The following is a 14,545-nucleotide window of genomic DNA, read 5'->3' as shown; positions in this document are numbered from 1 at the left end:
GACGTCACGTTACACGGTCACATGAAATAAGTCATGTTACATAGTCATGTGATCACATACTAAGTCTTGTCATCACATTACATGGTCACAATTAAGTCATGGCGTCATGTTACATGGCTACATGACCAAGTCATGACGCCATATAATATTGTCACACTACCATGTATAACACCGCGTTACATGGTCACATTACCAAGTCATGACGCCCTGTTATTGGCCAAAATGACCAAATGCTTTCGCACTCAGCACGCCAGGAAACTTAAGTGCATGCCCCAGTACCTTTCTGAAGTTCGTGACAAGGCAAGAGGAAAACGTGCGAAAAGAGAGAAGCAGTAGCATTGCGCACACAGGCATGCGCGATGTTATCGCTCCTGCAGACTCTGCTCTGCAGCTTGCACGTAGAACGGAACGCTTCGTTTTTCCACCAATCCTTGTTTTTATGCTGGTTGGCTTCAACTCTGTGACTGGACCCAAATTGCATTTACAACCCACTTGTTTCAGATACCAATATACCTTGCTTTACTGCGTTAACTTCATTTTTCGATAATCAGCACCTTTCCATAGTTACCACCGATTTGTCAGAATCAGGTGCGATCTTGCTTTTTCCAATTTTCCGCAGCATTTTCGAAAAATAAGATAGCAACGCCGTGTTTACGCCTTTATCACTACCATAGCTCATGCAAATGACACAGTATTAGGCAAAACGCTCACACATGAGTGTCCTGTTTAGTTTGCATTTTGAGAGAAACTTGAAGCTCTGCGTTAATGCACTTGGCTACTAAATAAATGTATCATCCGTCTTGATATGATAGATCTATATTAATCTGCGCACCCCCTGCTACTTTGGCTTGTGCACTGCGTAGCATGAATCAGGATTTGACTTGCCTTCTTCCGTCCTAGTCGCCACCGCCCGCCTAATCAGCTGATAAGAAAGGCGGCAGCTTTGATGAAAACATTAAACAGCCGTGTCTTTTATGTCCTATAGCGGCAGCTTTCGAAGCACTTCTCGTTCATTGAATTAAGCAAAAAGAAAGCACTGAAGCACTTCTACCTGTAACAACGCATCGCGAACAAAGACAAGCATTGTCCTTCAAATCCCAGTTGTACCGACCGGCACCTCCTAGGCACCATATACGAGCAGTGGACAGCCGCGCACGCTACCCGCATCGCGAGGCTGCTCGCGGGATACACCCGCTCCGGAGAAGGAACGGCATCGGCTCGTGAACCCTTGATCCTCTTGGGACACGGTTCGAGTGCAGCAATCGCCGACATATTCTCAGCTGTGCGGCGCAATTATAATCATTGTCGTCTACGGCAAGACTCCTCTGTGCGCGTGGCTGTTTCGAACAATACTCTCGTGGCCGTTCCTCACTAGCTGGATTCTATCCTCGTGGATCAATTGCGCCACGTGAAGAGTTCCCGCACCGCCGGAGGGTGTCAACCGCGGGTTTTTGCTTGCCCTGAAATATCTTCAGGTTTTAGGATTTCGGACGGACGATGGGCTGCCTAGTTTTCTGCTGCTACAAGCCCACGGAAGACGACGACCGTCTTCGACTGTCATCTCAAGCAGGCACCACTCTGGGGAACCAGTCTGTAGCATGGAACATACTCAAGTTTAACCAGCCAGAGCCGCAGCCAAATGTGTCGAAACGTGTTTTATTAGCACCTAAAGCAGACTCAGCTCTAAAGTACCAGTCTGTAGCATCGAGCATACCCAAGTTTAAACCGTCAACGTCGCAACCAAAGGCGTCGCAACGTGTTTCATTGCCATCAGACTCCGCTCTAAGGTGTCAGTCTGTAGCATCGAACATACCTAAGTTTAAACCGCCAGAGCCGCAACCAAAGGCGTCGCAACGTGTTTCATTGCCATCTAAAGCAGACTCTGCTCTAAGGTGTCAGTCTATAGCATCGAACATACCCAAGTTTAAACCGCCAGAACAGCAGCCAAAGGTGTCGCAACGTGTTACATTGGCATTCCAAGCAGACTCCGCTCTAAGGTGTCAGTCTGTAGCATCGAACATACCCAGCTTTAACCAGCCAAATCCGCAACCAAAGGCATCCAAACCTCCTGCCTTGCCGCGTCCGCGACGACGCGCTGCTGCACGAGAGAAGGTCACTTTTTGCCAGGACGCCAGCTACGGCGCCGAATCAAACCTCCTTAGGTCTCGTTCTGCAGGCAGCGGTAAAGCGCACACTGGAGACGGCGAGGGCGTCAACAGCAGCTATGACCGGAGTTCAACGTCTGCCTTCGGGGCAAGCATGTACGATACCCAGCCCTGACAGAAGAAGCCCGCCACATGAAGAACAAAGGCCGAAGTGGTGCGGTAGAGTTCATCAGAGACTACGTTATCGGTAAGCTGGCGCATCCCGGCGACAGAATCGCGGCCTTTCTTGAAATCTCCGCGCAGGCTTTGAATTTTCGAAGCTCGTCTTCTTACAGAGGCTGAAGGTTTTCACGATCACATGGGCAGCCAGACTTGTGGTGCGTGAATGGCGCCTATACGTTTCAGAAATTTACAGCATTCTAAAGACAATACACTTATTGTCTTTATGCGATGCAGCCGATCCTTGTTTTCTCGTCCTACATGTACTGCTCAGAATTGGCAATAAACCATATATTTCCCTTCTCTTTCTTTTTTTTAGGTCTGCCCCTTTACAGCGGTGAAGACTCGTTGCTGCTTCATTTACACGCAATCGGCTGGCAGCCAAACCGCGCGTTCAAGCAGTTCATTCCAACGATTTTGTACCTTACCTCCCGTCTTTCTCCACATTCCATTGCGAAATAAACTTTGGTTTTATTTATATTTTGCGACTACTATGTTGCCTTTTCGATCCATAGGGCACTGCGGCGTTTCGCTAAAATGATTCGCATATCAAAGACAAGGCTCACGTGAGCACGTGTCTGAATGAGAGCGCATGACCGAGCTCTTTGGAGAGTCATTATGTCGGGCGAGCGCCGCGCATTGATGCCTATCAAGTGATGAAAAATTAGGAGGGGGCTCTACCTTCGCCGTAAGAGTAGACGCTATAGCCCCTTTGACACCGCCTTCTCATTCTGCGAAATTCTGGCTTTGAGAGACTAGAACCAAATTTGGCATAGTGTTAAAAACAAAAACAAATTGGTTTATAGGAAAGGAAAGCCATAGTAACTGTTACACTTTTCCGTAAACATCTGAACCGCACCGTAAGGGAAGGAAGGAAAATGGGGTCCAAAGAACAAGCAGGAAGGGGTGCTATATAGTGGAGGGCTCTGGAATAATTTCGACCACCTGGGGATCTTTAACGCGCACTGACATTGGAGATTACACGGTGGCCTTTACATTTCTCCTCCACCAAAACGCGGCCGCATGCGGTCGGGTTCGAATTCGGGAAATGATCAGCTGTTTGGTTTTAAGACTAAAACCTTATATATCATATAACGAAGAACACGTCGCCAAAAGTAGTGGCACAGAAAATCCGTTCACGAGACGTCATCAGTCCAAAATTAATTGTGGTATTTAGGTATAAAGTGGATGTGGGCGTAGTACGCCTTAACGAGATCTAAAAATTACAGAAGTGCGCTTGTCTGCTGAAGAGCACAAGCGCCGCTTTACAGGACTGTTTTCACCAACTTCATCGTCATTGCAAGCGCTACTATCATAATCATCACTGTCGCTACTACCATCATTATCGTTATCAATTAATGCACCGTCATTGTCATTGTGGCTTTCATCATTATCACTAACTGGTTACGATTGGTTTCTCACGATCCCGGCGTGGAGTAATGATTTGTGCGCTCGGCTGGGGATCGGAGGGATAGTGGCTAGATTCCAGGTGAAGACGGATATTTTTTTCTGAAGTGTGAGTTCGTGCGCAAGTTTTTGCCAGCACACGCTGCCGACCCTTCCGTCCACACCAGCCATGCGCCAAGAAAGGCTTCCGCCTTAATAAAGACCAGCAGGAACGTAGCCTGGGGAGAGTTCGTGGAGATTCAGCCCCCAGCTAAATGTTTTGGTACTGTCATTCACCGCCAACCAAAACAGCCACCGGCGCCGGAAAGCATTCTGGATTTTGAATAGAATGAGTTTTTCACGCTCGAAAAGACGTTTCGGCAGGAAAATGGCGAACTCATGCTGGATCTCATGCGAGTCGTACGCAAGAGTAATGGTTGCAATGGTTCACAAACGTTTTCTCGTCAGTAAGGCACCGAAACGGCAGCATTATAGTGCGGCTGCGTGCTTAGCACCAACACAGTTAACGCGAATGTCAAACTAAATCCCATAAATAACGAATCGATTTTAACTCTACGACAATGCAAACAAATTTACTCCAACACAACCGTGTGGTAAAAATATTTTTGACAATATTCTCTAATGCCCGAAGGCTAGCTAAACGTGTATACAGTGCAAGGAATGCTGCCGCGCGGGGGCGCGCCAGTCGGCAGAAAATGGCCGCGCCCTGGGGCCCTATTCTCGACAACTCGCCATTTTGCTCAAATTGTGACGTATGCGTGACGTGTGCAGTAGGACGGTGCCAGGTGACGTAAGCACACAATCGGGTTACGCATTCTGAAAAAAAAAGAGAAATAAAGTGACAAAAAAAGTGCGCTGTCGTCTGCTCCTATATATTGACGCCAAGTATGAAAAACGACGATGCTCCTGCAGGAACCGATACTCTGCGGTGCATTCCGTGATTCGGAAGCCTCGGGTTGCAGTGAGGGGAGTGAAGTATGTTGTAGCGTTGCGGTATCAGTGTGTCATGACATACTTGCGGTCGAACATTCGGCATCAGCTACGCGCACGGAAAGGCTGCGCGAGTTTCTGCTGAAGAGCAAGAACGGCAACGGAATATTCGCAGTGGTGCAAAATGGGAGCGGAAAGTAGCATTGCTGTTCATAAGCGCCGGTAACCTCTCACATTCACTTATCAGTGGCTTTTAAATGCAGTAACTAAAACGTTTAAGGACTTGGTCGTGAACAGAAGGAATCGACAGATTTCCAAAGTAGCTTCAGCACTGACGAAATGGCGCCGGCGCAGCCGGCATTGTCCATGTCTGAGGACAACACTCGCAAGGCTCAAAGTATCAATTACTGTTAGGTACCGGCTGTACCACCCACCTTTTTTCGAAAAGCCGCGTTATGACCACCTACCGTCAGGTCAGCTGCTTAAGTTTCAAACATATTGTGTCGGCATGAGCTGTTTAGAGAGCAGAAAGCAGCGCAGAGAGAGAGATGGAGGGAGACAGAGAGAGAAAGAGTCTTCCACACACACACGAAGTGCAAGGCATATATATACGCTGGGCCTTACACCTAGTCGGTTAAATTTTCATGCGCTGGCGTGCGAAAGGCTCTTGCGAAACGCAAAAGACGTCCGAGGAAGAGAAAGAAATAGAAGAACGGAATAGCAGGAAGGTTAATTAGGCGATGTCCAGGCTACCGTACACGTTCAGATGGAGATGAACGGAGAATAAGGAAAGAAAGCGAAAGATGACTGGCCTTGTACTGTGGCTTCCTTTTATCTTGTCCTTTGTCGTCTTGTCCGCGTTGTTTAAATTAATAATAAACCCCACAATCCATCCATACATACATACATACATACATACATACATACATACATACATACATACATACATACATACATACATACATACATACATACATACATACATACATACATACATACATACATACATACATACATACATACATACATACATACATACATACATACATGCATACATACATACATACATACATACATACATACATACATACATACATACATACATACATACATACATACATACATACATACATACATACATACATACATACATACATACATACATACATACATACATACATACATACATACATACATACATACATACATACATACATACATACATACATACATACATACATACATACATACATACATACATACACAGCTATATACATAAATACCACCGTGTATTTGCGACATTCATATGGGGCTCTAGTTGGGAGAGGACGTCACAGACGAATCTCCTTCGACGAGTCGGTGAAGGGGACCTCCCCTGTCTCACTTGTTTCTGCGTCAAGTGGTGCTACGGTTCATGTTTCTCCGTGACCAAAGACACTCTTTCCTCCAGTATTTCGTCCAGTTTATGCTGTCCAGTGCATTGCCGGACTGTGTCATCTGTTGAAGGTGGACCTTACGGAACATCGTGTTACCTCCGCAAGGTGGTTGCGTCTTATCGCTTCCTTGTCACGCGTTTCTTGAGAGAGTATCTGTCATCAGTCAAGAGAAAAGGCCTGCTGAAGGCTTTAGCTGACACAGTTTTTCTCATCCCTTTGTATCGCTCATCTTTCATGGCTGCATCCCTAAGAAACGCGTTAAAGCAAGTGAAAAAGATGTGGGTCATACCTAAACAATAACCTTTTTCTTTTACATCCACACAAGTATCTGTCAGTAAATACCTGGCTAAACAAAAAGGGCATTTATGTACCTTGGGGTACGCAGTGTTTCTTCTGAAAAAAAAAAAAAAAAGGAGAACGTAGAACACGTCTTTATTCACTGTAATAATACCATGTTCTTCTGGGATGTACTGCAACGCACACTGAAGAAAGATATCCCGCTCACAGCACACGGGATTAGGTACTTACCTGTGATGGACGCAGAAATACCATACGACACAATTATCCTGCTAGGTTTTCAAACAGTGTGGCGCAGTGTAATGGCTTTCCGGGACTGCGACCCTGGGACCTGATCTGTACAGAAATATTTTGTGGAGAGCGTTGCGAAACTTCATGAAGTCCTGATCGACAGAGACTGCATGCAGCGAAGAAACTGACGTCCTGTTTCATAAACTGATGCAAATAAAAAAAGTACATTACACACTGCCAGTTATGAGTGCTATAGGTGTGTGAAAGCACCAGCGTGTATTTATCGCAATGTATTACACATGTATTGTATATTGCATTGTATAGTACTGTATTGTAGTGTTTTGTCATACTGAACCCTACAGCTTGCAATAAAGATAAAAAAATCCCGGTCCTGGCGCAGTTGGTTAAGGCGCTCGGCTGGGGATCTGATGGATGGAGGTTCGATTCGCGGTGGAAACAGTATATTTTTTTTTTTATGACGTCGTCAGGGTGATTGACATGTGGAATCTCGCGGTACCCCGCGGAATCTCTCGAAATCGTAGGACACTTCTCGCGGACGCACGGACAGACACGCTGGCGAGTCATGGGCCATTAAAGGCTTTCGCCTTAAAAACAAGTTACTGTGCATCGTCTTCCGCGCAGGACAAAATTTTCACCCGATATGACGGTTGTAACTGCTTAGCGCACGTACTCGTCCCTAAAGATGTGGTGATGCAGCCGATGGTGCAGCATGGGCCGTCCAGTGACCCACAGATATTGCGCGCGATTTCAGTCTTGCAATGAACTTTCCGACCTGTTACGCTATCAGCTATGTAGTTCGAGAAGTTGTTTCCCTTACAAAAATGAGTTTTGAAACTCTATTGTTGGACTATTGACCGCCTTTTGAATTTATTGAATTTCGATAGACATTCAACCCCAGCTGAATGCAATCTTTACAGGGCCAACAGAATTTTCATTGTGTTCTACCCAATAGACTTTTTGTGCAATTTTTTCTATGTGCTTTTTGTTGTCAGTTTTCAACGTTCACGAACAATTAGCGTGTACTGTTCATGCTGACCCATGTTTTTAAGTAGTTTTAGGCACAAATGATAAGAGCATGATGTGACAATTTCGTTATGAATTTTTGGTCTCAATTGTAATCAACTATTGGCCACATTCTGCAAAGGGAAATATAAGAGCAGCATGCAGTTGCGTGCTCGTTCATGTTATATAAAAGTACATATTAACGGTGCACACTTAGCTCAAGCTTATTAACGGTGCACACTTAGCTCAAGCTTCGCAACACAGTGAAAATATGCCCTAAAAACTTCATGATGGCAAAGCCTCCACTAATAATGCAAATACATCGTTGAATGTCAATCAGAATCCGTAATGGATCAGCTTCTGTATGTCGCAGAAGGTAACTTTAGTGGTAGGACATATTTTATATTTATCATAAAACAAGTTCAGTGAGTCATCATACTAACAAACAGGATCCTAGATTGAACCTACCATGTAGGGCAGGACAGAGCTTTTTTAAATCAGTTCCAAAGTTCACTATATATATGCTTCAGGGTCTGACATTCTGCCCAAGCATAGGTATTTTTGCCCGTAGCTTATTGCCGCAAAATGAGGTGCAGTCTGTATTGGAATCCTCCACCGCTCTATGTCTTTGGAGAGTTTTACTGTAATTTTTTCTTTTCTTTCCTTTTTTAAAGTGGACACCATGCTAAAATGAAGTCACTTTAAACATTGAGGGGTTCTAATAATCACCGATTGATCCCACGGATACTATAGAGTTAACACGCATAGCAAAAACATTCGCGTATGAAAAAAAAAAAGAAGAAAAAAACAAGATTGCATGCGTCTTCTAACGGCGACTCTTCTTTTCAAGGACGCATTCGGCCGCCGCCTTGCTTCTCCGCATCCCACTTCCCCCGTGCCCCGCGAACGGCGCCAGCATGTCCGGAGAGGTCGAGGGTCGCTTCCTGTCGGCTGGGGGGAAAAAGGGGGGAGGGAGGAGGGGTTGCTCCCGCTTGGTCTCCTCTCTGTGCCTTCTCCGTGGTTTGTTTTCACGGAGATGACCTTGGCTTCAGCAGTAGCGCAGTGGGGGTGGCGGCTTTTCACCGAAGCTGTTCTTCTGCGCCCCGTTTTCTTTGCACGCAGACGCGGGTACGCTGAGTGCGGCGATGTGCCAGTTCAGTTGGCGTTTTCCCGCCACCGTGGTCGCATCTTGCACTGTGAACGAAGCACCGTATGTAGGTTTTTCGCTGGTGATTATCACGAAGATCGTTTTGTTCAAATTGGAGCGCGAACGTACGAATTTAAGTCTTCGGAGGACTCCGCTCTTGGGCGGCAGCTTCTGCGCAAGGAGGACGTGTTTAAGAAGTTCAACAGTCGCAGGCATTTTGGATTCTAAGCGAAAAGCCGGCGCGGGCGGAGGGAGCGTCTGCACTTTGGTGAGTGTTTTACTTTTTCCTGTTCGTGTTTGTGCCAGTCTTGTACAGTGTGTGTTACAAGGTGAAGCCCGCATGTAAATATTTCTAGCAGACAAACCAGCCTCGTCGGAAAAAAAAGGAGGGGGAGAGAGAGAGAACGAGGCTTGTCTCTACGCGGACGCTGGGGCCGATGGAACGCCAGCTGGAATGGCGACATTTTCTTTCTTTTTTTTAACCGGTGACCGTTTTTGACGGATTGTTCGCCACAGTGCTGTACTCTTTCGATACGCTACTCGCGCTGAGACGGACACATTATCGAGATCATAATATGTCTGTGTCACACATTGTGGATTATTGAATCTGTGCAGCTCCGCCATTTTTGCAGTGTTTGTTTTTGTTTCCACTCATTTTAATGCCTATAGTTGGTAATTTTGCTTCAAGTTTTCTGGGTAGTAATGCTTGTGACCTGCGCATTTGCTATTTATATTCACAATGGGATCTTTGACGGCAGCATATATTGTTTATCAGGGAGAAATGAACGATGTGGTAGTGCTGCCGAGCTGTGGAGGCGGCGATCGATGCCGTCTAAGCAGTGAAAGACAGTGACAACTCATTTTAGGCAAGAAATTTCTTGAGCTATGACGTGGAGCAGCGCACAAATGCCTTTGCTCTATTTTTAGGTTAGTATATACCACAGCTTAATTATGATTTATATTTTATTTCAGCATCACATGCGAGGAGTTCCCGGACGTATCAGCGTTTTACGCAAAGAACAGCCTGGCGTCATACCTTGCACATGAATTGAAATAAAGCAAATAAACAACCCAGCTCATGTTATGGGTTCACCAAAGATGCATATTTTTTCTTTCTCATTAACGCGCATTTTTTATTTTGTGTTCCCTTTCCGCTGCGGATTAACAGAAAATGCTGCGTGATCAACGGTTAGCCAGGAGAAGGCACGAGGTGGTTTACATTAATGCAAAAGTAGCACAGCACATATCCTTGCTGCGGTCAGTCAACACATTCTATGTTCTGCTCGACCAATCAACAATTTAGTCAGTTTAGTGTAGGTTAATGAGTGAGTAAGTATAATGGGGCTTAAAAGATCAAGATCTGTTTTGTTCTTTTATGCCTCACTATGCTTATCATTAACCAGCACTGATCAGACAGGATTGTTGATTGGTCGGGCAGAACATAGAATGTGGTGACTTATCGCAGCTAGGAGATGTACTGTACTACTTTTGCATTAATGAAAATCACCTCGTGTCTGCTCCTGGCAAACCGATGGTCGTGTACTATTTTCTGTTGTTCAGGAGTGGAAAGGTAGCAGAAAATCAAAAAGCGTCACTTGCAGAGTTTCTGAAGCATTTGAGCCTGAAATCAACAGAATTTCAGTTGCGCGCATTCCAAAAGCGCTCTTAAGAAACACATGGGCCACTATTTCATAAGCGCTCAACAAGAGGTCAACACTGCATCATCCAAGATGTTGCCGATTATCGACAGACTTTCAACAGCGTGTATTGACACAACGCTTTCGAATTTCTATAGAAACCCTACATGCATTTTTGTAAGGGTTCAGTTCCAAGCATTTTCAACTCTGCTACGAGTGCGCAATATTTTTGGGTCAGCGACGACCCATGCTGCGTAACTGGCTGCATAACCACGTCAGTCGTCGTACCGGGTGAAATTTTCGCCCAGCGCGGCAGACGATGCACAGTAACTTGTATTCCTTGTTTGTACTGAAACTTAATTTTCTGGAATGACACTACTGCATGAAACAAGTTTCAAGATTGGATAACTGAATATTAAGGGTTAATTATGTTGGCTTAGGGGGTTTAACGTCCCAAAGCGACTCAGGCTATGAGAGACGCCGTAGTGGAGGACTCCGGAAATTTCGACCACCTGGGGTTCTTTAACGTGCACTGACATCGCACAGCACACGGGCGAACTGAATTTTAAGCGCAAGGCCGTAAGCCGCAACATGCAACTTCCCTCAGTGAGCATGTAAAACTCTCCAATAACTTTATGATCTCTCAAAGCACTTAGGTCTCATCTTAATGTTGGCCGTCACATTAATGTTTTTAATTGCCAATAGTAGAAATGAGCGTCGGGACGATGTCGATAATTTGGTTTTAGAGTTTACAATGACCCCCAAGAAACAGTGGCCCAAAAAACCATCTGAATACTGTCCACCAGATAGCATTTTTTTCTTCCTGCTACCGCTGTACTCATTTATTTGGTCACCTAAGGTGCAGTAGGGATAAATCAATCAATCAATCAATCATTCAATCAATTAAATCAATCAATGAATTAAATCAATCAATCAATATAATTTTATTTTTCTTAAACATGAAAGAAGGGGGCAACGAAAAAAAGCTGCAAAAAATAGCTTGACGAAGCCCAGCCCCCTTGGGTACAGCTCAGCAGCATTAAAAATATAGAAGCACTGAAATTTAGGTCACGTTTGTACAAAAACAGCACTTTAAATACATAGTGCGATGTTGAAGTTTACACAAGGGACACAACTGGTGGCCAACAATATAGGGTGTACACGAGACAACACGTTATCACAACAATGTATAATAGAAAGACTAAAATCACATAAAAAGCCCAAAAACGAAGAATGATATGGTCTGATGGTGTCATCCAGCACAACCAAATATAAAGAATGAAAAATAGAGCCATTGCTTCGGCAAGTACCGGGAACCTGATGCATGGCAATAGAATTGAGTGAAAAGTGGTCGTCCAGATTGTGTGTCGGCATCCACACAAAGAAAAACAAGAGCGTTCAGGAGGGCGGCGATATCGAATGATAAACACTGATTTTCGTATACAGTGCGGCAGAAGTGCTGGATCCAAGAATTATTAATGCGTAAGCACTGTATGGCCATTTAAGCGGGTTTAGCATGGGCGTTGCTTTGTCGGAGCTGTAAAAGAGTAACTAGTTGGTATATCGGGAAAAAGACTGGTACCGTCAGATAGAGCGTCAAGAAAAGGTGTGCAAGTGACAAAATGACCCCCAAAAAGGTGACAACAATTAAGTGTTGATAGAAATAAGGTGTTGTATACCGTTCTTCTGGCTTTATATGGTTGATTATGACGATGTCTGTTAAATATGTCTGCAATTATATTCTAGTTCGCCGCAAACGTATTCAACGTGCTATCCCAGATTAGATTTTCGGAAAAAAGACACCAAGCGATTTACGTAGACCGATTTCGTCATTTCAAAACAACGATTTTTCTGCCTGATTGACGTTGGTATTTTTTGTGCTATACAGTATTGCTTGCGTTTATTTTTTGCCTTCATTTTCATGAAGTTGTTCTTGGAGCAACAGCTAATCGACTGCAATGTTATGCTTGCCATGGATACCATATAATTCTAGTTTTCCCCCTAAATGAATAGTGGAGAGTCATTTGCACGCCCCAACCATTAAAAACCCTTAATAGTCAAAAAGATATGATTTATATAAAGGACAAATAACAGAGGACCCAGAATACTTTCTTGAGTGACTCGGGAAGTAATTGTCTCAGGTAGAATTTTCGCTGTTGTGACTAACAAACCGTGAACTGTGCTGGAGTTTGATGTAAGAGATCATCGGCGCGCGCGCGCGCACACACACACACACACACACACACACACACACACACACACACACACACACACACACACACACACACACACACACACACACACACACACACACACACACACACACACACACACACACACACACACACACACACACACACACACACACACACACACTTCTATATATTTATATATATATATATATATATATATATATATATATATATATATATATATATATATATATATATACATATATATATATATATATATATATATATATATATATATATATATATATATATATATATATATATATATATATATATATATATATATATATATACGGTGTACAGGGTCCAAGCTAAACGGTAAACGGTGTCCAAGCTAACTTTATCCAAGAGTTAAAAATGAAACATTTGAGATGGGCCAGAGAAGCCACCTGTGTACAGCTGCCAGCCATCTGGCGCACCGCAGGAAGTTTCTAGTTTTGCAATTAACTAATTGGTAATTAAGACAATTTTTCTAATTTACGAACTATTGCTCTGAAGACAACAAATGTGATTTGTAAAATTGGAAAGCAGCTTCTAAAACCCCCATTCCATCTATTTCCGTTAAAGAGAGCCTCACGGGCTCACGTGTATCGTTTTTCCAAGCCCCCCCTCCCCCCCCTCCCCCCCCCCCCGCAAAAAAAAAAAAAAAAGCAATTATCACGTGACTGGCGCATTCGTGCGCCAAGACTGTGGTGCTCTCAATCGTGGCCTGAGTGAACGAAATTAGCTGCGGCCGTGACTCAACAGCCCAGTCAGTCCCAGCGGCAGGCTGATATGCTGGCGATGTTTGCAGCCGGCGCGGTGAGCAACATTACTGCGGTGAGCTCGTTGGGACTTGCATCGTCACGTGCGGCGACAACGTGAAGCGGGCGAAGAACCACCGCAGACATATCGGCCTGCCGCTCAACGGGGTCGTGGAGCCAAGGCCGCAGCTAATTTCGTTCACTGAAAGCCGGGTTGTAGCAGCGTAATCGTGGCGCATGAATGCACCAGTCACGTGATACTTTTTGTATTTCGCGGGCTTTCTTTGGGGCTTCGGAAAACGATACACGTGAGGCTTTCTTTATCGAAAATAGATGGAATGGGGGTTTGAGAAGATGCTCTCAAACTCTGCAAATCACATTTGTTGTTCGTTCACTAAAATTAATTAATTAGTGAAGACTAATTAGCTATTTTTGAAATTAGTAGCTTGAGAGAAAAAATTAAAAAGTTGATCTTCTCGAAAAACAGCTAGCTACGTTGTTTGCATCACGCTACGGCTTACGCCGCCCTATTTATAGGCCTTCACAAAATGCTGTCACGTGACCAGCTGTTATTTTAAATCATTCGCCAAGTGCGTAAAACCAGCTTCATCGTAGAGAGCACGGTCCAGAAAAGCAGATTGTGTTATCTCGGGCGCGACATTAAAGTGACGCCGCAGTCACCAGGAAGTTTTTTTATTGCGCCAGGCGTCGTTTTCGGCTGGGAAAAATATCACTTTGCGTAAACGCTAGTTATACTTTAAGATAGTTAGCAAAGTATGCGTCCTTGGCAAATTTCACGTCTTGATTTAACCTATTTTTGTACGTTTTACAGGTATGCAGTGCATTTATGTCTTTGATTTTGGTAAATTTTCAGTAAAGGCGATTTTTACATTTATTTGGTAACGTAACTTGCACGTTACCCAGGGTTGTGATGTTTTGCGCCTTCGTCGCATTGTATAAGGAAAGTGTTTTCGGTAAGTATTTGTGAAGAGCTTTGTACATATATCATATACGTCAGTTGTTGAACGAACATGTTTCCAGTCATGGCTTTCAACGTCGGCTTGAAAGGAAGCCAAGGAAGATAGGGTTATATTTTGTACATTTCGTTTCTAAGCGCA

This window comes from Amblyomma maculatum, chromosome 1 (genome assembly GCF_055883805.1).
Source record: "Amblyomma maculatum isolate TAMU_Amacu chromosome 1, ASM5588380v1, whole genome shotgun sequence".
NCBI classification, from domain to species: Eukaryota; Metazoa; Arthropoda; class Arachnida; order Ixodida; family Ixodidae; genus Amblyomma; species Amblyomma maculatum.
This window is presented reverse-complemented; position numbering follows the sequence as displayed.